Genomic DNA, 25,058 nt, shown 5'->3' on the forward strand with positions numbered 1-25,058 from the left:
AATCAACCTAATCACCTCAACTACGACCAGCTGTTGACAATCAGTAATCAGGTATCCACCTGATTGGCATCAACAGAAACCTATAGACTGGAAACCAACTCAACCTCATTCCTCGATAGTTTCAGCAGGAATTGAACATTGCTTAAACTTAAGACAAACATCAACCAACGCCAACATCTTCTCTAAGAAGTTCCACAATCTTCATATCTCTCACCAACCAACTCTTCCATCTACAAATCCACACCTCGCCGCAAAGCCACAAACTAAACAAGGAAAGATCACAAAGCTACATCTCTACTCACCAAAAGGTTTTCCATCCTCACAAGAGCGGTTTCGTCAGACAGCACCAGCAGGCCTTCAGCCTGTCCAGGTTGTGATAAAGATTCTGCCGCCAAGCCTCAATCATTTTTTCGCTCCGAAGATTGCCGCAAAGCAGCCTGCCATGCACTGCACGATGCAACATATCCCAGCGATACAGGTTTCCCATCCAGCTCAAGCATGTTTCCGCCAGTGGTGTTATAGCCCTGCTTTCACAAACCTTTCCGTCTAATTTCTAACCCTTTCCCCTGCATGTGTCTCCACTATCGGGCTCGAGCACGAGGCTACCTCCGCTAGCAGCATATGCCCAGACGCCCCTACCTTTTCCCCCTTGTTTTCTTATAATTATAAATCAAACTGGTATGACATACAGCACACATTAATTCGTTACTTACATCATGTTGCCGGTTGCGCAAGAAATAACTTCAAAGCCACATGCACACTGGCAGTGGAAGCAGCTCCTGTTATCCAACAGCTACATTAATTTAATTCCATACTAAGAAACGCGATCGTTTTACATAAGGAACACAACCCGAGCCCATATTGATTCCTGCCCCGCGCTGCAGTTGACACATTGATGTTGTTCCGCTGGCTCGTGTGCGTACCCTGCTCTGGGGTGCTTTTCCCGAGCAACGGCATAACGCGCTGCTAAACCACCATACCGTGGATAGTTGGAGAGGCCAGCTGGCTTGTCATGACTATTTCCCGAAAACATAGCAACTTTGTCGCACATCCGTCGCTGAACTATGTTGGCTCAACAATAAAGTAAATGATGTCAAGACAAATTAATCTGTTCAGATCGATTTAATTTCCTATTATTGCTGTAAACTACATGCATCACATCTAAAGCTTTTGTTGTCACGTTTTAGTTCTCTGTTGTTTAAATCCAAGATTCGTCTTTCATTCGCAAGTTTCCTTCTACGTCACTCATTCCAGGGATTCCCCAGGGTCTTAAAGCTCATTGTTATGCTCAGTTTTCCAAAAACAGCGCTTCAATTCTGTTTACAACCTAAAAGACATGAAACAGACTTTGTTTATATTTAGATTACGGTTATAGAAATCACTGCATGCTGCTTTCTTATTTGTTTAAAGCATGATCTACCCAAGTCTACATGTTATACTAACAATAGAACTATACTTCTAACCACAGCCGTCCAACTGATATTTGGACATTTAATGCGGCTGATAAATAACGTCACTGAGCCTGACTAAACTTACGAGCACTTTATTTGAGATCTTTTCAAATAAAAGATCATGTCATTTAATTCAACATGGATGAAAGTGCAATTTTAAATAAATTATTTATTGATAAATAATGTTCTATTAAAGAAGCGAATTTTGTTTGTAGCCTATTGCCATCAATCATAGTTCTTAGAAATAAAATTGAAATCGGCCAAAGCATGTATCAGCATGTCACAATTAAAGTAAAAATTGAAATTCTGAATTAGCCAAGGAATTGGAACCAGTGCATCTTCACTTGAAACCCCCACCTCAAATGCCTCCTTAGATACCATCCTCCAAGCTGTATCCCCCAGAATCCTACAAACCTACCCAACCCCTTGAAAGAGCTTCAAGACCTTCTACTCTTCTTACAACCTGTTTTTCCTGATTTTGTCCCTACTCACCATCTCAAAGCCAGCTCCATTAAAGGATACCTAAGTGGAATCCAAAATTTTCCACAAACTTCTTTTTCGGCTCACCCTCTCCAGTAATAGCTAGCACCCAGACATCCACGCTCGTTAGGAATCCAAAGAACCCACCCGTCCTGATGCAAGACAGCCAGTAACCTTAGAAATACTCACCATATGCATCTCCACCCTTTGTCGAGATTTCCAGTCCACCAACACTACCCTCATACTCTACGCAATGTTCATTCTGGCCATCACTTGCAACTTCAATCCAAATAATCACCCAACAGTTTTCAGATCTATCACTTCCGGACAACGATACCATTTCTTATTCCATCAAACAAAGCAAGACAGACCAAGTGAGAAAAGGCCATTCCATTTACATCTTCAACTTCCAAACACTAATTCAACCATACCAGACTCTCCTAGCATATCTACATTCCAGCGACTCCCAGGCTAGATCCACATCAAACCCATCAAACCCTGACTCAAATCGCCAGGTTACACGCTTCCGGTTCCAAAACACCTTAAATCTGTCCTACTCATATCTGGCTTCCCAGCAGACCGCTTCTCCAAAACCTACATTCGATTGAATCGCTCCAACATCAGAGAAGCTCAAAGAACCTTCATCAGCGGATCCCACCAGCTCCATCCCACCAGCTCCAAGACCACATAAACTATCAGACTTTATCCACTGCCGCAGCAGTGATTTTTCCTCTGCTCCCGCAGGAGCCCCCCTTTTTCCCTGCACTCTACTAACCTCCACTGCTATGGAAGTGGTTTCCCTCTGCTCCCACAGGAGCCCTTCCTTCCACAATTTCTCCACCGCCACAGCAGTGATGTTTTCCTCTGCTCTAACATCAAACCACTCCCACATCAGAGAAACCCAACAAACCTTCATCAGCGGATCCCACCAGCTCCAAGACTGTATAAACTATTAGACTTTATCTACTGCCGCAGCAGTGTCATTTCTCTGCTCCTGCAGGAGCCCCCCTTTTTTCCATGAACTCTACTAACCCCCACTGCCATGAAAGTGGTTTCCCTCTGCTCCCGCAGGAGCCCTCCCTTCCACAATTTCTCCACCACTACAGCAGTGATGTTTCCTCTACTCTCACATCAAACCGCTCCCACATCAGAGAAACCCAATCAACCCTCATCAGCGGATCCCACCAGCTCCAGGACAACACAAACTATAAGACTCTCTCCACTGCCACAGCATTGATTTTCCCTCTGCTCCCGCAGGAGCCAGCTTTTTACTAAAATCCACTGCCGCAGTAGTGGTGTTTTTACCATCTCCCGCAGGAGATCTGTTCTCCATTGCTGCAGCGGTGCCATTTTCTCTGCCCCCGCAGGAGCCCTGCTTTTACTAATCTCCACTGCAATAGCAGTGATGTTTCCCCTGCTTCCGCAGAAGCCCTACTCTCCACTGCCGCAGCAGTGACTTTCCTCTGCTCCCGCAGGAGCCCTGTTTCCACCGCCGCAGCGGTGTTGTTTCCTCTGCTCCCGCAGGAGCCCTGCTTTCACTAACCTCCACTGCCATCGCAGTGATGTTTTCCTCTGCTCCCGCAGGAGCCCGTTTCCACTGCCGCAGCAGTGATGTTTCCCCTGCCTCCTGCAGATGCCTGTCTCTCCACCGCCGCAGCAATATTGTTTCCTCTGCTCCGCAGGAGCACCGCTTTTACTAACCTCCACTGCCACAGCAGTGATGTTTCCTCTGCTCCCGCAGGAGCCCTGCTTTCCACAATTTTCCTCCACTGCCGCAGCAGTGATGTTTCCCCTGCCCTCGCAGGAACCTATTTTCACAGTGGTGCCATTTCCTCTGCTCCTGCAGGAGCCCTACATTTCAAAATTCTCCACTGCCACAGCAGTGATGTTTCCTCTGCTCCCGCAGGAGCCCTAATTTTCACAATTTCTCAACTGCCGCAGCAGTGATGTTTCCTCTGCTCCCGCAGGAGCCCCACCTTTCACAATCTCCACTGCCACAGCAGTGTCACTTTCCCTGCTCCCGCAGGAGCCCTGCTTTTCACAATCTCTGCTCCCGCAGGATCCCTGTTTTTCCCAACCGCCGCAGCGGTACTATTCCCTCTGCTCCCGCAGGAGCCATGCCTTCTCACAATCTCCACTGCCACAGCAGTGTCACTTTCCCTGCTCCCGCAGGAGCCCTGCTTTTCACAATCTCTGCTCCCGCAGGAGTTCTCTTTCTCCACCGCCACAGCGGTGCTGTCTCCTCTGCTCCCGCAGGAGCCCTGTTCTTACAATTTCCCCACTGCCGCAGCAGTGATGTCTCCTCTGCTCCCGTAGGAGCCCTTTCTCTCCACCGCCGCAGCGGTGCTGTTTTCTCTGCTCCCGCAGGAGCCCTGCTTTTCACAATTTCCAACTGTCACAGCAGTTATGTTTTCTACGATCCCGCAGGAGCCCTGTTACCGCCCACTTTACATTCAGCAATTTTTGGGGGGACACACACAGTTCCCGGCTGCTGTCCGATGCTAGTTTGCGATCTTTTGGGGGATTGTTCTGGGTTCGGGCCTAAGGCTGAGCCCGGAACCCTCTCCCCGCCAGGAAGTGCTCCGGGCTCAGTCCATTAACGAGCTCGGAGCCCTCTCCTCGGACAGCATGCCAAATACGCATATTAATAACTCTGTTCTGAATTATTTGTAAGTGTGAACTTGTGAAATGATGTTTTTATTAATAAAGTTCGGGAGGAACACGTTCAAATAATCAACCTAATCACCTCAACTACGACCAGCTGTTGACAATCAGTAATCAGGTATCCACCTGATTGGCATCAACAGAAACCTATAGACTGGAAACCAACTCACCCTCATTCCTCGATAGTTTCAGAATCCCTCCACCTCCCCTTCTCCGCACGATTGCCTAAGTCACCTTACTAACCAGAACAGGGGGGATTGTTCTGGGTTCGGGCCTAAGGCTGAGCCCGGAACCATCTCCCCGCCAGGAAGTGCTCCGGGCTCAGTCCATTAACGAGCTCGGAGCCCTCTCCTCGGTAGGGGTGACCCCGAATAGTCGAAGATTCGATGCATCGATAGGAGAAGCCTGATTCGACTACCAATCTCACAGTCGAATCGTCGCAGATGTGTTATGAAATGAGGATCATTCAATTTTGGCCGAATAGGGGTGCACACATTATCTGATTCCACATATTACAGCTTTCTCACAATATATTAATATACAGCATATTATGATAATGCTGCAAATAGTATGTGAAGTAACAGCTTTCAATAAATATTTTTAAAATGCGTTAATATATTAATCCAACATCCCCTGTGACCGGGCTACACGGAGGTTTCTTCGTTAATAAACCATTGCCTCTTTGTTTCTACATTTAAAAGACAAAGCTGGCAATTATATTATGGCTATACTTTTCTATTCTTTTAATAATTTATTTTATTTTATTTATAAATCACTCTGGGTTATCTGATTTAACTATTTGGCTTGTGTTTTGTTTCTGTGCACTTTAGGCATTTTGCATATTTGTTCTGCACTTTGTTACTTCTGACCTTATTTTATTAAAAAAATGTATCTATTATAAACGTAAATTCTGATCTAATTTAAGTCTGTAAATTTTGGATAGCTTTTCGTTGCATCGATGTTGCGCTATTGCGTGCTGGCCATGCTTGCGCATGTAGCCGAACGGGCTTGGTGCACTGCGTCTCATATTTAGGAGTTCATCAAACTAAACATTATAAAACAGATGTTTTTCGACGGGTATAAGTTTTTAAAATGTATTTATCATACATTTTGGTTAGCTTGTCAAAAGTTAAACTACAAAACAGGTAAACCGTTTTTTAAAAATTCGGTGATGAAACGCATATTAATAACTCTGTTCTGAATTATTTGTAAGTGTGAACTCGTGAATAGGTCTATTTGTGTATAGTTATCAGGTTCCATTTGTGCCGATAGGCTACTTAAATGGCACAAAACATAGCGCACTTTAGCCTGTTTCATTAGCCTATTCATGACGCTGTTGTGATTTTGAGAGAGGTATGAGATAAAAAAATAAAGCACTTTAATTGGAATGATTTTAGCGTGTGTGATTTATGCGTGTGCGGGTCGGGTAACGGGCCAAATATTAACGGGTCCTGGCGGGTGCGGATTTAATTTTGATATTATCACGGGTGACGGGTCGGATCTGGTGCTGAACTTTGGGGGGTAGGGACAGGAGCGGCTCTCCAAAAATGGACCCGTGCAGGACTCTGCCGTAGGTCGCATTTCCAGGCTGCATATATGTCATCAAGACTGTCTTATTTCAGAATATTAACAGTTGATAACAATTGACTATTATTCCTAGTTTATCGTATATTGTTGTAATATACTTTGACTTGCGAATGTAATGCTCAGTTAACTTGAATAAACCAGGTTTCATGACGTATGCAGCCTGCATATGCGAACTCTGCAGGCCAAAGTTAAAGAGCCAAAGTTAAGTTGATGAGGACAGCAGGGATGGAGGATCAGCTTGTTGATTTGTGGCAACAGCACGAATGTTTATATAACGTGTCCTGTAAAAATTATTCCAAGAGTTATCATTGAAATGTCTTCCTGCATATTGTCTGCCATGCTTATTCTGAAGTCTCGCGAGAATTTGTGGGATTTCCTGTGGTCACAGTCAAGACTCTGGGGTCGGCGTCTGCCACCCGGAGCAGAAAGGAGCCCCGAGGGCGGGGTATACTGGGTGCTGAGGCTTCGGCTATGGATGTCGGCGTGGTCGAGAGAGCACCGGATGTGAGGCCAAAGCGTCATCTAGCTGGGTCACCTGCATGGAGTCGTGTGGTGAAGGAGGGCCGTCGGCTAAAATATGTGAGTGAGAATGTAAACTCGCCGCCCAAACCCCGGCTAAATCAATCTAGAGGCAAGAAGCTTAATGGCATTGTTGGAACTTGTCCTGAGGGAAATATACAGGCTGTGAAGACTAAACTGGTGAGTGTGTTTGCCACAAAATTTTCACCGGACTTAGACTCTGAGACATTGGCTATCTATCTTAAGGATAAATTCCAACGTGATGTTATTTGCCAAAAGATGGATACTGCTCAGAATCGATACAGTTCCTTTAAAGTAACTGTTGAGTGTGATAAGGTTCAGGATGTATATGAGCCCCAGATTTGGCCACATGGAGTATTTGTACGCCGATTCTATGAGGCATGTAAACCAAGGGCGAATGCAGGTTCAGTGAATGTAGTAACACCTAGTAGTGGTGTCTCGGCATCAGAGTTGCATGTGTCTGCTGAAATGAAGCTATGAAACTGATTTATGAATTTTAGAGTGGTGTCATATAACTCGCGAGGGCTGCGCTTGGGGCGGAATCCCGGTGATAAAGCGCAGCGGATTGTTATTGACAAACTATTGGAGAATGCGGACATTTTATGTGTACAAGAGACTTTTTTATCCAAACAAGATTTAGACAAACTTAACTCGGTTCATGAGGATTTCCATGGAGTGGGAGAATCCACAACAGACTTAAATGTGAGAATATTGCGTGGCAGAATTCCTGGAGGTGTAGCCATATTATGGCGTAAGAAGTATGATCCTTTGATCACTGTGATTAGATTAGACGTAGACTGGTGTATAGCAATTAAAGTGGAGCTTAATAATAAGGTATTTGTAATATTGAATGTGTATACTCCATATGAATGCAACCAAAATGAAGATGAATATATGAATAGGCTTGCTTTTATAAGTGCTTTTATTAAGGAAAATGTGTGTACAAGTATATTTATATTAGGTGATATGAATGCTGATATTTCTGATAATAATTCCTTGTTTGGTCAACAGTTAATCAGGTTTTGTCAGGATAGTAAGTTGACTTTCTCTAGTCAATTACTACTACCAGTAGACAGCTTTACATATATCAGTGAGGCATGGAATACAACATCTTGGCTGGATCACTGTATATGTACAGCTGATGCTCATGATTCCATAGACAAACTTGAGATACTGTATAACTGGGCTACAACAGACCATATACCCATTTCAGTAATTCTAAACATTGAAAGTCTACCTGAGATGAGCAGTTCTGAAAACACTGAACAATGTGGAAAAATAGACTGGGTAAGACTCACGTCAAATGATCTTGGGGGGTATAAATTATTAACAGAAAAGAGGCTGAGCAATATAGTAGTGCCAACTGAGTCACTTGTGTGTGATAATGTTGATTGTAAAAAACCGGAGCATAAGCGTGATTTATGTTTGATGTATGATGAAATAGTGGACTGTTTAGATAATGCCAGTAGATCCTTGTGTCAAAAAAGGGCTAAAAATTATAATTTTAGGGCTGGTTGGAATGAATATGTTTCTGACTTGCACTTGCAGGCTAGACAAGCATTTAAACACTGGGTTCTAATGGGTAAAGTTAGACATGGCCCAGATTTTGAGCAAAAGAAACTGGCAAATGCAAAATTTAAATATGCGGTACGTTTTATAAAAAGACATGAGCTGGCCATGAGAGCAAACTCAATGGCCAAAAACCTACAGCAAAATAATGTTTATGAATTCTGGAAAGAAGTCAAGGTTATCAATAATAGTAAAATACCTCTGCCAACTAGTATTGATGGGGTTGTAGGGGCTGCGAATATTGTTAATTTTTGGAGAAAATATTATGGAGATATTTTTAATTGTGTTGAAAGGAAGGAATTTAAAATTGGGCATGTGCCGAATGATGATGGTATGGGGGTTACACCTGGTGAGGTTAGTTACGCAATTGAGAAATTAGCTGAAAATAGAGCATGTGGTCCAGATCGAATAACAGCGGAGCATTTAAAGGACGCTAGCTTAAGGATTTCTGTGCTACTAGCTTTGTGTTTTACAGGTTTTTTAATCCATGGTGTGTTACCTGCGTCCATGATAACAATGTTACTAGTGCCAGTAATAAAGGATAAAACGGGTAAAATATCCGGGACAGAAAACTATAGGCCAATTGCATTGGCAAGTGTGATCTCAAAAGTGTTTGAACAAATTCTCATGGACAGGCTTAAAGAGTATCTAACAACTACGGATAATCAATTTGGTTTCAAAAGTAAGCATGGTACTGATTTATGCATATATTCATTAAAAGAGGTGGTTAGTAAGTATAATGATCATAATTCCACAGTGTTTTTGTGTTTTTTAGACGCATCTAAAGCGTTTGATCGAATCAATCATACGAAGTTATTTATAAAATTGCAAGAAAGAGGGGTTCCCTTTCAGTCGGTCACTACGACGTCACGTCGTGACCGACGAATTGGGAACTCGCTTAGAGAGACCAATCTGCTTCGTATACTACTAAAACGCCAATGAACTTGGCATTGAGATATTTGCATAATGCTGGCGCCGCCCCGCCAGGTGCGTATATAAGGCGCACGTGCAAATAGGGAAATCAGCTTTTTCGCTTCGAAAGCCGGCTTTATCTGACTGAGAAGCTACTATCTGCTCTTCTGGGAACGGTTGCAGAAGTTGATTGACAAGCAGTACTAACACAGCGGACGCTCGCAGTATTCCACTGCTCTGCATATTTTTTGTTTTGAGTTTAGTGTGTGCGTTGCCTTTCCCTGTGCGCATCATCAGCTGAGCACCTAAAGAGTGATTTCCCTAAAAGAGTGATACGTGAGAGCTCTGTGTCTTTTTAAAGACAGCCACTCTCTCGTATATTCGGAGATCAGCGTCCTTTTCAGGATTGCTTTTCGTCCGTGCGATCTTGGATGTGAGAGGTATAAGGGTTCCAGTTACGGTCACGAGCGCTGTCTTCATGCTTGGGCATCAAGCACTCTGAGGCTGCGCTCGTGGAGAGTTTTTGTTCTCTCTGTGAGAGCATAATCCTCTTGGATTGCGGAGACAACTGACGTTTCTACGGGAATGCTGTCCGCGTCTTTGCAGTGCTGACACCGCCATGGTGCGACTGTCAAGCGCTCGCATGACGCTCTTCGCATCACTACGCTGAGGAGGACGGAGGATGCGTCCTCCACCTACCGGCCTTTCATCCTCAGCCGGTTGAGGTTCCGGTGGAGACGGCAGAGTCGTGTTCTACGATGTCTGCCGAATCCATTGGACCTCCTTCTGGTCCCGTTCACTTCTGCAGCATCAGAGGGGTGTCCAATTTTCCTCCGAAGTGGAGTCGTTCCGGAGATGGCGGCCGTGCCCGCTCGAGCGGCGGTAACGGTAGAGTTGGAGGGGTTAACCCCTCTCCGCCCGAACCGTACCGCCCACGTGATTGGTATTTCGGAGCTGCTCGGGCCTCTCGGTCCTCTGCTCCTGTGCCTTTCTTCCCGACGGCACGAAGAGCTGACGTGGTTTGCGGCCATCCGGCCGTTCAGCTTCAGCTTTCACCCCTCACCTCCCTCACCAATGGAGCCGCTAAGGGCAGGGACCCTTCAGTGGAGCGGGGGGTTGCGATGCAGCTGCGTTCCTGGAGGGACCACCCAACCCTTCCCTCCCGTGTTTGTAGATAGTCGTCCGGTTACGGGCGCTGTCCGTCAGGCATGCGGAGAGGCGGCTTCAGCCCTGCACGCAATAACGTTGCTACGGGTTCACCAAGGATTTACGAGGGAGGCCGCGACCTTCAGTCGTGCGATGTTCACGACAGTGGTTCAAGATCGCCACCTTTGGCTGTGTCTGGCTGACGGACGCAGGCGAGAACAACTTCTTGAATGCTCCTGTCTCACAGACCGGCCTCTTCGGCGAGGCCGTGGAGTCGTACAGCTCCGCTGCGCAGACTGAGGCGATCTCTGTGGTCATGCCCCGGCGAAGGAGAGCTGCCCTTGGTAAAAACCACCACGCCGGTTCCTCAGTCTGCCTCTCGCCGTCGGCGTCCTGCGGCGACCACCTCCGTTCCCCTCTTCGGACCCCATCTCGGCAGCGCGGGGGAACCGGTCGTCAGCAGCTCGCCCCGCCCGCTTAGCCGCTTCCCGTGAGATCGAGAGTTTAAGTGGCCAGTAAGCGGGCGACCTGGATTGGCAGAGGATCACTCTTCAGGAGACGGTGATTCGCTCCTTCCCCCGATAGAGGGTCGGGTGGAAAATTCTTGGTTTGCATATGTTCCACCGGCTGTTTAGCCGGTGCCCACTAACCACACACAGAGTGCATTCCTCTTCCCTCTTCAGGTCTCCAGAGGATCGAGAGAGCCGTGAGCGGGCACACACCAGCTCACCCTACCTCTCCTCTATCGCCAGCGGGTGTTCTGAGGAGTCCGAGCCCTCCACTCAGGAGACCGGACCACCAGCAAACCCGTCGGAGTCTGCGTCCTCAGCTGAGGAGACCGGACGACCATTTCCCTCAGCGGGCTCAGGTCAGTGTCACACACACACATACTGTAGATGCTTATGCTGTCACGGCAGACGCACCGGCAGTCCCGCCTGTCCCGCCTCGCTGCCCCGCCGCGGGTACTCCGGTAGTGTCGTTAATTCTCCTCGTACGGTGCCTGGGTGCTTGGCTTCAGTTCCCAGCCCGTTTCGTTGGGTTTTACGCACGATCCGCCTCGGTTACGAAATACAATTACCGGCACAACCCCAAAATTCTCGGGCTTTCGTTTCACTATAGTGAAAGTATCCGATGCACATGTACTGCGTGCATAAGTCGATGTCCTGCTGGCGAAGGATTATCGAGCCGGTCCCTCTTACCGAGATGATGATATGATGATAGGGTTTTCCAGCCTTTATCTCATAGTACCCAAAATACGCGGTGGGTTACGATCGATTTGATTTACGCCCGGCTCTACGAAGGTGGTCTTTTTTTGGATGATAACGCAGAGGCTCGTATTTCAATATTCAGATCGGTTGCAGCTTTAGACCTGTAAGACGTGTACTTTTGTGTCCATCTCCCCTCGCCGTTTTTTCGCTCTGCGTCATGGGGTGGGCATATTAATATTAAGTACACCATTCGAGCTGTCTCTCTCTCTCCGTGTCTCCATGAAAGTGCTAGTCACGGCATTAAAATATCAGAGAGAGAGCGTTGTTCGCATTCTGCTTTATTTACGTTGACTTATAATAGCCCGTTCTTGGCAGACGTGCGCGAACACAAAGAGTTAATGCTTCGGCATCTCGCTCGTTTAAGTCATCAGGTCGACTGGGAAAGAGCAACTTTGCCCCGTGCAGAGGATCCTTTTTCTCAGTATGGAATTAGACTCGATCAACTAATTGGCGTGTTTTACAAGAGCGCGCAACTAGTCAGTTCTGACTTGCCTCGGTTTAATTCGAGGGAAGTACGCGGTCCCTCTGATACAATTTCAGAAGCTCCTGGACATATGACAGCATGCTGCAGCCGTGACACTGCTCGAGCTGCGTCATATGAGACCGCTTCACCGGCCTCTTCGGCGAGGCCGTTTTGCTTGAAGCTCGTCCACTTTATTACGAAGGGACTGGACGTTAGCGAGGATAATTGAAGGAAGAGGCATCCGACGATGACCTTGTCGCTTCAATCTTTGCCGCACACCTCCACGTCTCCCCCTTTTCCTCACTCCTGTCCTGGGTGCCCAACTCTGGTTCACTGCGGTAGAAGTGGCTGCCGACCGGATGATCTCTGGTGGAAGAGCCGCCGTGGGATCCACGATGCCCGCGCCAGAGTTACGCAGGAACAGGAGAAATTCACGGGAGTATTGATGGGACTCCCGATGTTCACAGAGTACGCCCAAAAGTTTGCATAACAGCGTAAAAAAAATAAAACAACCGGTCAAACTAAGGTGAGTCATTATTGTCACCGTCACGCACAGATCGCTTAAAAGCAAAGTTAGTTATTTGGGACAGGTTTAACTTTAAAACAACACTCTCAACTCAGTACTCTACACACATACTGCTGCTTGTCGCCATTACAGCGCCATCGTCCAGGAGCTTCTGAAATTGTATCAGAGGGACTTTTTGCGTCACCGGACAATACCCACTGTCGCCTATTTTATTCACTAACCGAGGGCAGCCTCGGCGTGGATGCGTTGGATGCGTTTTTCTCAGTATGGAATTAGACTCGATCAACTAATTGGCGTGTTTTACAAGAGCGCGCAACTAGTCAGTTCTGACTTGCCTCGGTTTAATTCGAGGGAAGTACGCGGTCCCTCTGATACAATTTCAGAAGCTCCTGGACATATGACAGCATGCTGCAGCCGTGACACTGCTCGAGCTGCGTCATATGAGACCGCTTCACCGGCCTCTTCGGCGAGGCCGTGGAGTCGGCCTCGCCGAAGAGGCCGGTGAAGCGGTCTCATATGACGCAGCTCGAGCAGTGTCACGGCTGCAGCATGCTGTCATATGTCCAGGAGCTTCTGAAATTGTATCAGAGGGACTTTTTGCGTCACCGGACAATACCCACTGTCACCTATTTTATTCACTAACCGAGGGCAGCCTCGGCGTGGATGCGTTGGCACACAGCTGACCGCGGGGGGTGCATAAATACGCATTCCTTCCAGTGAGCTTTATTGCGCAGACACTGTGCAAAGTCAGGCAGGACGAGGAGAGCCTTTTATTAATCGTCCGTACTGGACGACCAAGAATTGGTTTTCATAGTTAATGCTCCTCGCGACAGCCCTCCCTGGCGGATTCCCCTGAGGAAGGACTTTCTTTCTTTAGGAAGGGGCACATTTGGCACTCGCGCCCGACCTGTGGATATCCATGTACGGTCGTTGAGCGCGCGCAAGGTTTAGGTGATTTATCGCAAGCGGTATCTAACACCATCGACGCGGTTCGAGCACCGTCCACAGGACGGGCTTACGCGCTTAATGAAACCTTTTCGTCACCCGGTGCTCTTCGCAACGCGAGGACCCAGAGAATGCCCTTTAACATTATGCTTTTATATCTTTAACATGGGTTAGATGGTAGGCTGTCCCTCCGCCATTAAAATTGATATCGCCGCTATTTCTGCTCATCACTCACTTATCTACGGCAGATCAGTTGGCCAGCATGATTTAATTATTACATTTTAAAGAGGCGCTCGCAGGCTAAACCCCTCGCGCCCTCCCTCTTTTTTCCTGAGACCTGTCCATGGTGCTGAAGCCTTCAGGTCTCCGATTTAGCCTTTGCAGTTTGCGAGTCTGAAGTTTTTATCAATGAAAACTCTGACCCTGCTAGCATTGGCCTCCATGAAGAGAGTAGGAGATTTACATGCATTCTCTGTTGATGATTCGTGCCTTTAGTTTGGTCCTGCTGTCTCACTGAAGACCCAGACCAGGCTACGTGCCCAAAGTTCCCACCACTCCCTTCAGAGATAAGGTGGTGAGCTTGCAAGCGTTGCCTTTGGAGCAGGCAAACCCAACCGAGGCTTTGTTGTGCCCCGTACGCGCACTGCGATTCTACGTGGTCCGCACGCAAAGCTTCAGGACCTCAGACCAGCTCTTTGTTTGTTATGGTGGCCAGCAGAAAGGGAAAGCTGTCACTAAGCAGAGGATGTCTCATTGGATAGTTGATACTATCGCCCTGGTTTATAATTTGCAGGGCATTCCTTGCCCCTTAATTTGAGAGCGCACTCCACTCGGAGTGTTGCCTCATCTTGGGCATTAGCTCGTGGTTCCTCGCTAACAGACATCTGTAGAGCTGCTGGTTGGGCGACACCTAATACGTTCATTAGATTTTACAATGTTCGTATCGAGCCTGTATCCTCTCGTGTTCTGTCCTCACCAGGGAGGACACGGAGGGCAGACTCGCAAGTCGGCTTGCAGCCTCCGACTGAGGCTCCAAATTGAGTTTCAGTATGGAAGGCTAACAGAGCAAAAATGCGTAATGGTTTGATTTGCTCTCTCCACTGCCTTGACAGCCTTTGTTGCGGAGCATTGGCTGTCAGCCTTTCACTAGCTGTATTCTTACGAACCTACGTGTTTGGCCAGGGCCCCACATTGTGTCCCAACGGGTTCCTTTGTGAGTATTATTCCGTGGGGTTAATCCTACCAGCCCACGTTTCCCTTAGCAGAGCACTGCTTTGCTTACACAGCCACGGCTGTCATTTATACCTCAACTACGGTTGACTTTCGCCCACCAATAGCCCTTAACGGGGCGGTGGCTTCCGCAGCGTCCCTATACCGCTCAGATAGGGCGCTTCCCAGTCGCTGGCACTACTGTGGGTTAAAGGAACATCTAGTGCCCGGCCTTCTGCCTTAAAACCTAATTCTCCTTATCCTTAAGTGGAACCGGAGGGCTTTACGCAGACACTGGAAGAGGTCAGCCCCTATTGGCGTTTTGGTAGGGATTCCCAATTCGTCGGTCACGACGTGACGTCGTAGTGACCGACTGAAAGGGAACGTCTCGGTTACGGATGTAACCCTCGTTCCCTGAAGGAGGGAACGGAGACGTCACGTCCCGTCGCCACAGGTGCTGCCACCTGCTGTTTAGGCCGGTCACCTTCCGGCTTTCTCAGCGAACAGAAGCTGATTTCCCTATTTGCACGTGCGCCTTATATACGCACCTGGCGGGGCGGCGCCAGCATTATGCAAATATCTCAATGCCAAGTTCATTGGCGTTTTAGTAGTATACGAAGCAGATTGGTCTCTCTAAGCGAGTTCCCAATTCGTCGGTCACGACGTGACGTCTCCGTTCCCTCCTTCAGGGAACGAGGGTTACATCCGTAACCGAGACGTTTCCCCATATTTGATAAGAATTTTATATTCTTGGTATATACATCAAACCTTAAAAATTCAATGGGGGAATAGTGTATCAGAACCTTTTTTTATGACGAATGGAGTGCGGCAAGGGGGTATATTGTCACCTCTTCTTTTTAATCTGTACATGGATGGTCTCTCTGTGGAGTTAAATGATTGTAAGACTGGTTGTGTAATAGGTGATAGTCTTATCAACCATTTGATGTATGCTGATGATATAGTAATTATGTCTCCATATAGTGCAGGATTGCAACAGCTGCTTCGTGTGTGTTCGAGGTATGGGATGCAGTATGATATTAAATTTAATGCCAAAAAGAGTGTAGTTATGATTGTTAAAACCAAAGAGGACCTTAAGCAAAAATTTCCTTCTTTCTATATAGATAACCAAGTTTTAAATGTGGTAACTAAAGTCAAATATTTGGGACACATCATTAGAAATGATTTAAGTGATGATGATGATGTGCAGCGGCAGTGCTGTAAGCTGTACGGACAAGCTAATATGCTGGCACGTAAATTTTATATGTGTACAGATGATATTAAAATAGCCCTGTTTAGGACATATTGTAATTCTCTTTATACAGCTCATCTGTGGTGTAACTATACCAATGCTAAAATGAGAAAGCTCCAAGTTGCATTTAACGATGCCCTGAGAATCCTGCTCAAGCTTCCAAGGTGGACGAGTGCAAGCCAACTGTTTGTATCAAATAATGTATCCACCTTGAATGCTGTGTTAAGGAAGTATATTTATAGCTTCATGTGTAGGCTGAGGGACTCGAAAAACAGTATTATACGTGTGTTAAACAATGTTAAACTGAGTGACACAAGGTATAACTCCCATTTCTGGAAGCACTGGAGCAAAAGCCTGTATGTTTTTTGAAATGTCTTTTTTTCCCCTCCTTTCTTGTGTGTATTGTTTTTAAATAAGTATGTTTGTATGTCTTTTTGATATGACCTATGTGTCTGGAATAAAGAATAATAATAATAATAATATCCAAAACATTCCCGTAACACAGATCCAAGATATTTTCCTTCCTTGTGGAACAATGCACATACTGATGGAAGGAAAGCAGTATGCTGTCAAGAATGCAGTTGTTGTATTCGCCCATAGAACACAGGGGCTTGGGGGTATTTACTTAGCATTGAGTTAGCATTCTCCGCTATTAGCTCTGCTGCTGCTCTTATGTTAGCGTCTGGTGGACAGTGAACACAGCCAAAAACCACCAAGGGGAATTCTCTTGGAAGATAGAAGGGGCGTAATGATAGTGTTAATATCTCTACGTCCAATGTGCATATGATGCTGTGTATTTTTATGTTAGTGCACCAGTGCTCGTTTATAAAGATACATAGTCATGCGCGTAATTTGCACGGGGGTTACTTTGCACCCCCCCCCCCCCCCCGCACCGACTACATGGTATTACCCAACCCGCTTTCTCTCCCAAGTTTGAGTTCACTATTTTGCGCATGCGCAGTGGCTGGGATGAATGGTTGGAGAAAGTTAACGGGGCATGATGAAAGGACACTGAAAGGCAGCCAGTCGAGCCAGACAACGACTTTTTATTGTTGGTCGACACCAGCCAAAAAGAGGAAAAATCCTGACCAAACGGAGGTACCCCTATTGCTAAATAGCTGTTAAATTAGCTCAGCATTTCTCAAAGTCAGTGTGTGGCATAGAGACATGACAAGTGGGGCGCGACAAACAGGTTTTGTGCCCATCTTTTTAATTCCTTTATTTATTGACCATACACTCAAAACGAAACAAAGACACATTTAAATGTAAGCCTTACTTAAACGAATAGTCTACTCATTTTCAATATTAAAATATGTTATTACCTTAACTAAGAATTGTTGATACATCCCTCTGCAGGGCTCCAAACTGCGACTGAAATGGTCGCATTTGCGACCAAATATATTTATTTGCGAGTGAAATTTCTGTCAAGGTCGCCATTGGCGACAATACAAATTTACTCCCTTTGATTGTAAAATTTGCATACGTGCATGTTTTATAACCAGTAGCCTATCGCTTCATTTGTTTTGTTAACGTCATGAAATGAGATGCGTTGTGTGAACGTCACTGAGTGAAAGCGCCAAAATATGAACGGGTAAAAGCGGATGACACTCCTTCTAACAAAAAGCAGGCTCAGACCAGCAGCTGTGCCAGAACGAGCGCGGGAGAGAACGGCAGAGACACAGGTATTCATCTTTCCGCATCAGTCAATGAACACCATGCCGAAAGACATTTCAAAACGTCCTGGATTTTAGACTATTTGAACGACAAAGTTGCTAAACGGAGCGGTTTTCTGTGCGCATACGTGCCCAAGCACAACGCGCGTTTTAAAAATCACGCGAACAAATGATTTCTTTGGACTTGACAGGAGATATACGCACAAATGATCTTGTAATGCCACAGTCTCTGCAAGTATATTCATAAAAGCAGACATTTATTAGTGAGCAGTTGATCAGATGTGTCAGTGAAAAGTGCTTCTCCACTGGCGTTAAAGGGACAGTTCATCTTAACGACTCAAACATAAGCTTTTCTTTTATGTAAATCAGACTACAGAAGGCAAAAGGAAAATCACTTTTATAGCTTTAAAAAGATCAATTATATTTTATTTATAGAATGAAAACAGTGCTATATTAATTTGATACCGTTTCTCTACCTAATCAATACTGTTAGATCTTACTTTGTTTGTAAATTTGTTATTTTCTATTTTATATGCTTGTAATTTCTTGATTTGTTCTTATTTTATTTTCCCACATCACTTTTTTGCTGATCTGAAAATTATTCAACCCATGACTCAAAAAACATAATGTAATTCATTTAACCAGTACTTGTAAAATTAAGTTATTTTAAAATACATGTACTGTAGGCATTCAGGTCCACCCTATTACAAGGCCAACTTAAAATTGTATGGCCTTGCGACTGATGGTCACATTATGGCAAAATAAAATTATTGCAGATGTCAAATGGTAAGGGAATGCTACTTGTTACAGCTTTCCACATGTATTAACCCATTTAATTAAAAATGGTTTTGGAGTCCCCCCACCTCCCGGCCCCATTAGGGGCCACGTCGCCCCTCGAGCACCCTTCTCACCCCTGACCATTTCATGCCTGCTAAAAGTAAGTGCATTGTTATGTGGCTCTTAAAAAAATTATTTGGCGCCTGCTTTTTTCCCCTATAGGAGCCAATGGCTCCTTATTTGATTTTTTTGTTTGGAGCCCTGCCTCTGTCATCTGTGTGCGTGCACGTAAGCACTGGAGCGCGCTGCTACACTTCGATAGCATTTAGCTTAGCCCCATTCATTCAATGGTATCAAACAGAGATAAAGTTAGAAGTGACCAAACACGTCAACGTTTTTCCTATTTAAGACGAGTAGTTATACGAGCAAGTTTGGTGGTACAAAATAAAACGTAGCACTTTTCTAAACGGATTTAAAAGAGGAACTATATTTTATGGCGGAACAGCACTTTTGTGAGTACTTTGACTCGGCGCAGTAACACTCTCCCTCTCCCATTATGAGAGGAAGAGGGGGAGCGGATTTTTCAGGCGAGTCGAAGTACTCTCAAAAGTGCTATTACACCATACAATATAGTTCCTCTTTTAAATCCGCTTAGAAAAGCGCTACGTTTTATTTTGTACCACCAAACTTGCTCGTATAACTACTCGTCTTAAATAGGAAAAACGTTGATGTGTTTGGTCACTTCTAACTTTATCTCTAAATGGTACCATTGAATGAATGGGGCTAAGCTAAATGCTATCAAAGTGTAGCAGCGCGCTCCAGTGCTTACGTGCACACACACAGATGACAGAGGGATGTATCAACAATTCTTAGTTAAGGTAATAGCATATTTTAATATTGAAAATGAGTAGACTATTCCTTTAACCTTTTTACACGTAAGTCAAAAAGTTTTTTTATGTTTTTCAAGGTGACCGTTATTGATCTTAGGATCACTTTATTGCATTGATTCCCATGGAGACGCAGCGCTATTTTTAGACTTTCATTGATAAATCTAAAGCAGCTGATCGTTTCATTTTGAAAGCGTGTGAAAGTTGCGCGATCCTATTTCATCAATTGCGCTGAAAATTCAGAGAAAGCTCTGTATACGTGATGTGTCTCTCTCGTCCACTTGTGATCCGATGAAAACACATCTTAATACCAAGTGTAAACAACGCCCAGGTTACGCACAACTATGACACAGCAGAGGCTGAACCATGTTGCAGTGTGTGTGTCACATCCATCAGGACAAATTGGACCTCTTAAAGGGGCCATTGCATGAAAATGTTAGCATTTCCACTTTGTAGGTGTGAGCAAAAATATTATTGAAATTTGGCTTTCATTATGATGTCATAAGGATATCTTATTAGAATAATACCACCCCCTTTATCTGCACTATCCAACCACTGCAATGCCATTTAGTGAAGATAGAAAGAAAGAGAGAAAAAATAATTCACAGCACAACTGAGTTTGAATTGCATCAAACCACCATCATTGTGATCAATGTTTGCACTTCATCAGCTCATTTGCATTTTAAAAGACACACCCAAAACGACACATTTTTGCTCAAACCTACAAAGTGGCAATGCTAACATTTTCATGCTATGACACCTTTAACTAAGAAGTCAGTGTGTGCACAGTTCATTTCTTTTACACAGAGACGTAAACAGGTGTTTGGCGCTTTTATCTGAATGGTATGTGTGTTAAGTTGCAGCCTAATATAACATGATGTGATTTACAGATAGGCCTTCTTTTGTATTTACATGCTTTTATTTAGATTTTGTTAGTGGATGGTGAGTTTTGGTGATGCCCGCCAATATGTGAAATCTGTTCTGAATAAAGATGCAAGCTGCACTTCAGTGTGCAACCCTGTATTGTGTAATGTATTGAGAGTTGAATTGTTCATAATACATTTGCTGCATGTAGGTGCCAATACAGTGATGGAATTAATTAATCTTTAAGTTCTTGTTTCTTTTTTGATAAAATATTTAACACACACAAAAAATCAATTGTTGGCTAGTGCTTAAACACTTAATTTAACTACTGTGTCATTATGGCATAAATAGTAAAGTGAACAGCTGCATTTATGTTAAGTAGTCTTATTACACGGCTCTCTGGAATGCTTGATTCTGATTGGTCAGTTAAGACATTTGCAGGTTCGTTCTTTTCAAATAATAACCGCTCCAAAGTAATAACACATAGCCGGTGCTACTTGTATGTTTTAAATCCCTCCGCACCAACAAAGATTACTGTTTGTTTGGTGCCATCTTGTGACAAACACTGGACAACCACAATTAAGAATGGAAAAAGTTTGACATTAATTTTAACATGTACGGAAAAACAAAACATTTAAACAGTGGATAGAAGAACGAACAACAACAAGACACAGAGAGCTTACTGAGACTGAACTTGACAAAATAGAGCATGACAGCTACGAAGCCAACACTCAAAAATATACAGAATGGGCATTAAAACTTCTCAGAAGACTGGCTAAAAGAGAAAAAAATGGAGACAGACAAGTATGAAGCAGAGGATCTTAATAAGGTATTACGATCATTTTATACATCTGTGCAAAGTTTCGCGGAAGGATAAAAATGTTAATTTAAAACAAATATGCCAATAAAATGTTTCAAATTCATATTCATGTCCAGTTTTTTTCTTATGTGACAAGTAGCCATGTAATAAGCGGGATAATGTAGAGGCAGCCGGTAGTTATCGGGAAATAAGCCCCGACAGTGTGATCAGGTCTTGTATCACACTGAAGGGGCTTATTTACCCCCTTAACTACCGGCTGCCACCCCTTAACTACCGGCTGCCTCTACATTATCCATTACTAAATCAGTAAAGGTATCGCAATGTATTTCTAATACAGGAATGGCAAATTAGCATGTTACCTTTTACAAAAGAAAATGATTCAATAAATAAATAAATATGCCGCAAGTTTAACCCCCCCAATGGTAGACCCAAAGTTACACCCTTGTACATAGTCCTCCAACCCTCTCCTTCCCCAACTGACGGGTCAGCCCGGACTGTCAAGAAGTTGTCCAGGCTGATCTCAGAGTCAGAAATGGAAATAATGCATTATATATTACCATTAAACTTCATAAATATAGTAGAGATAATGGTTTTATGTGTACTCAGAAGATGTTATTCACTGTTAACTGTGGGGTGCAGGGCTGTTATGGTAACAAGATACAGCGTGCTGTGAGAGGGATTGTTTATTCACGTTAGTAAATTAAAGCCAAAAATATTCACCAAGTTGTCTACTCTATTTATAATGACAGATGTTATATTTGATTTATTTTTATGAGACATTTTTAATTTCTGGAAATATTTAATACAGAATATGACAAATAATGCAGAATCCCCAAAATTCAACATTTTGTTGATTTTGCGCTCTTCTGCGATCGTGAACAACTGTAGGGACTGACTGGCAGCCGACATCTAACTCCAGATTGTAAAATCAGTATTTTGTCTCTGGTAAGCTCTCAATTAAACTAATAAATGTGACCATTTAGTGCATTAAATATGTGTTCACTGCCAAGACGGACACAAATATGTTGGCGGGCATGGCGGAAGTGACGTGTTTGGTACCCATGAATTGCTTAATTAACCATGAACATACCTGATAGCTTTTTGTAGATTAATTCTGGTGAGCACGTCAACACAATTTAACACCAAAGTGCATCTGTTCCTTAAAAACAGTTTTTAATTGCTCTTCTCCGCATAGGTTAATGGTAAGAATGTTCTCCCACCCAAGTTTTGATTCCTACTTAAACAAATGAAGTAATATAACCGCACTTACAAAACAACCACACAATAATCCCGTAAAGCTGCTCTCTGTCCATCCTCACGGTCAATTTAAGCAAAATCACAGAAAATAAACAGATGCACTCTGAGCAATTAAAGGCGGAGTCCATGATGTTTGAAAGCCAATGTTGATATTTGAAATCACCTAAACAAACACGCCCCTACCCCAATAGAATCTGGACCTTCTGTTGATAGACCCGCCCCACACATACGCAACCCGGCATTTGATTTGATTTGATTGGCTATAAGTGTGTTTTGGTAGTCGGCCCGTCTCCTTTTCCAACGCGTTTTTCAAACATCGTGGACTCCGCCTTTAAAGGAAAGTTTACACACACATGACTTGTATTAACAAAGTCTGGTTCATTTGGAAATATTGCCTTGTGTATGCAAACTGAACCAACATTGTAGCCATGTAACCCCCCGGTTTTAAAACAAAGCAATCGATCTACAGGTCTGAAAACACCCTAAGATTAACTTTTATGATCCACTTTCAATGTTGACTAGTGTCTATAAATCCATTACAGATGTTATGATCTCTATATAGTCTCACTATAATCTATATGTGATTTCTGTCTGAACATCAGATTACAATCTTACTTCAGTATCTTCAGTTTACAGTCAAGCTTCATCAGTACATCAGAGATCATCTTCACTCCTGAATCTGTGAGATTATTTTCAGACAGATCCAGTTTTCTCAGTTGTGATGGGTTTGATCTCAGAGCTGAAGTCAGAGCAACACAACCTTCATCTGTGATATTACAACCACTCAACCTGTAGAGAACAGAGACTTTATGTAAATGATGCAAAACTACACAGTTTGTTCACAAATTTCTAACCTCCATCTCTTCATGTAATGTTCCTCTTTCAATCCCTCAGTAACTGAGACACTGTGTGTTTAAATGTCAAATAAATCCATCACACAGCTGACTATTAGTGTTAGATGTCCTAAACCACATGAACATTTCTTCATAAATCTGTATTGAGTTCATGACTTGTAATTCTCATCAGGTATTTGATGTAAAAATCTTCCTCTATTACAGGAGGAATATCAGCTGGAGATAACATAACTCTGATCTTACATTTAAAGATGTTACAGTGTTTAAAGATCAATTTCACTCAATCTATAAAAACATTATTAATGTGTGTGTCAGTGTCAATGATGGATCAATGTTTTAATCATCTTTATAAAAACAACACGACGAGGAGAAAAACTCTTCATACACAATAATATCAGCAAAGATTTCATCAAAGAAACATCAAACTACATTTTCTGACATTTTAACAGAGGAGTTTGTTGCACGTTGTGAAGGAAATTTAAATGAATCATAACTAATTATAACTAACAAGTCTTTTCCTTACAGGTTTAAACATTTGTACTGTATGCTTTTGACAACAAAATGTGTTAAAATAGAGAAAGTAAAAGTTTTATGAATTAAATAATGTAAGACTTTACAATAAGGTTTTGATTGAATACATGATCTTATTTCCTCAAGTGTTTGTGTTCACAATGGATAAGATGTTGTGTGACTCTCAACAGAGAAAAGTTCCAAAAAACGTTTCTGTTATATGAATGTTAGATTCTACCATTTTCAAACGTTATGTCAATGTCATGTTTAATGTTCACCCAATGTTTAAAACAATAACTGTTTTATAGACGTATTTCCTTGTTATGTAAATGATAGAGAAACATTGCATTTTATTATTTTAAAACGTATAAAACATTATTTCTGAATGTTCTGTAAAAATATTTCTGTAGAAAACACAATTCACTTATTAGGTTTAGATGTTAATTATTTGTTTCATTTAAAGTCACCATGGTGGTGATCATTGTTTGTTTTAGTTGGACTCTTGACCCTTGACTTTTTGCTTGCTAGTTATTTCTTGGTTGTGTTAACTTTGTGTGTTTAAAACACATTTGTTATGGTAATGTAAAGTTAATGGTGCCGTTCTGTTGTTGGTACATAGATCATCATCTAATTAATTGATTTACTCATCAAAAGTTCGTTTTCTGTCGTTAATGTAAATGAGATACAGCACTTTTACAGCAGTTTGTCATTAAGAAGTTTTAAAAACTTTAAACAAAAATTTAACAGCTGTATATTTGGGAGGTACAAACATCAAGAATCAGAGTATGAATCTCAACCATGGTAACAAAGAAAATAGTAAAAAGTTCATTATCCATGCCGCAGTGCATGCTGGGAGTCCTAAATGAGATTTGTAATTTGCTGATACCCAGCATGCATTGCAGCATGAAGTTTTTCATTTAATTGTCAGCGTTGTTGAGTTTCATACTCTGATTCTTGATGTTTGTACGTCCTAAATTCACATTAATGTTAATTTTTGTCCATAGCTTCTAAAAATCTATTTTTTGTGTGTTTTCTACAGCAATATTTTTAAAGAACATTCAGAAATAATGTTTTATAATATTATTATTATTTAAAACAGTTTTAAAATAATAAAAAACAATGTTTCCCTATCATTTACATAACAAGCAAAAAAGTCAATAAAGAAAACAGTTGTTGTTTTAAACATTGTGTGAACATTAAAACATTAAATTGTCATAACGTTTGAAAATGGTAGAATGCAACATTCATCTAACATCCAGACAGCACACAAACTTTCTTAGAAAATCAAGAAAACTGGACACTTTATATGTTTGCAGAATGTTTTTGGGAACATTGGGAACTTTTTGAGATTGACTGCTGATTTATTTACAACATAAGGAAAATGACTTTGTTAGAAAAGATTCTGCC

The 25,058-nt window shown here is 43.2% G+C and overlaps 1 protein-coding gene across 1 annotated transcript in view; it reads left to right on the forward strand.

The window, feature by feature from the left end:
- LOC141363269 (uncharacterized) overlaps window positions 1-25,058 on the forward strand; it is a 180,756-nt gene that overhangs the window by 85,575 nt on the left and 70,123 nt on the right. The gene's annotated exons all lie outside the window — the stretch shown is intronic.

This window comes from Misgurnus anguillicaudatus, unplaced genomic scaffold, assembly GCF_027580225.2.
Source record: "Misgurnus anguillicaudatus unplaced genomic scaffold, ASM2758022v2 HiC_scaffold_33, whole genome shotgun sequence".
In the NCBI taxonomy this organism is placed as follows: domain Eukaryota; kingdom Metazoa; phylum Chordata; class Actinopteri; order Cypriniformes; family Cobitidae; genus Misgurnus; species Misgurnus anguillicaudatus.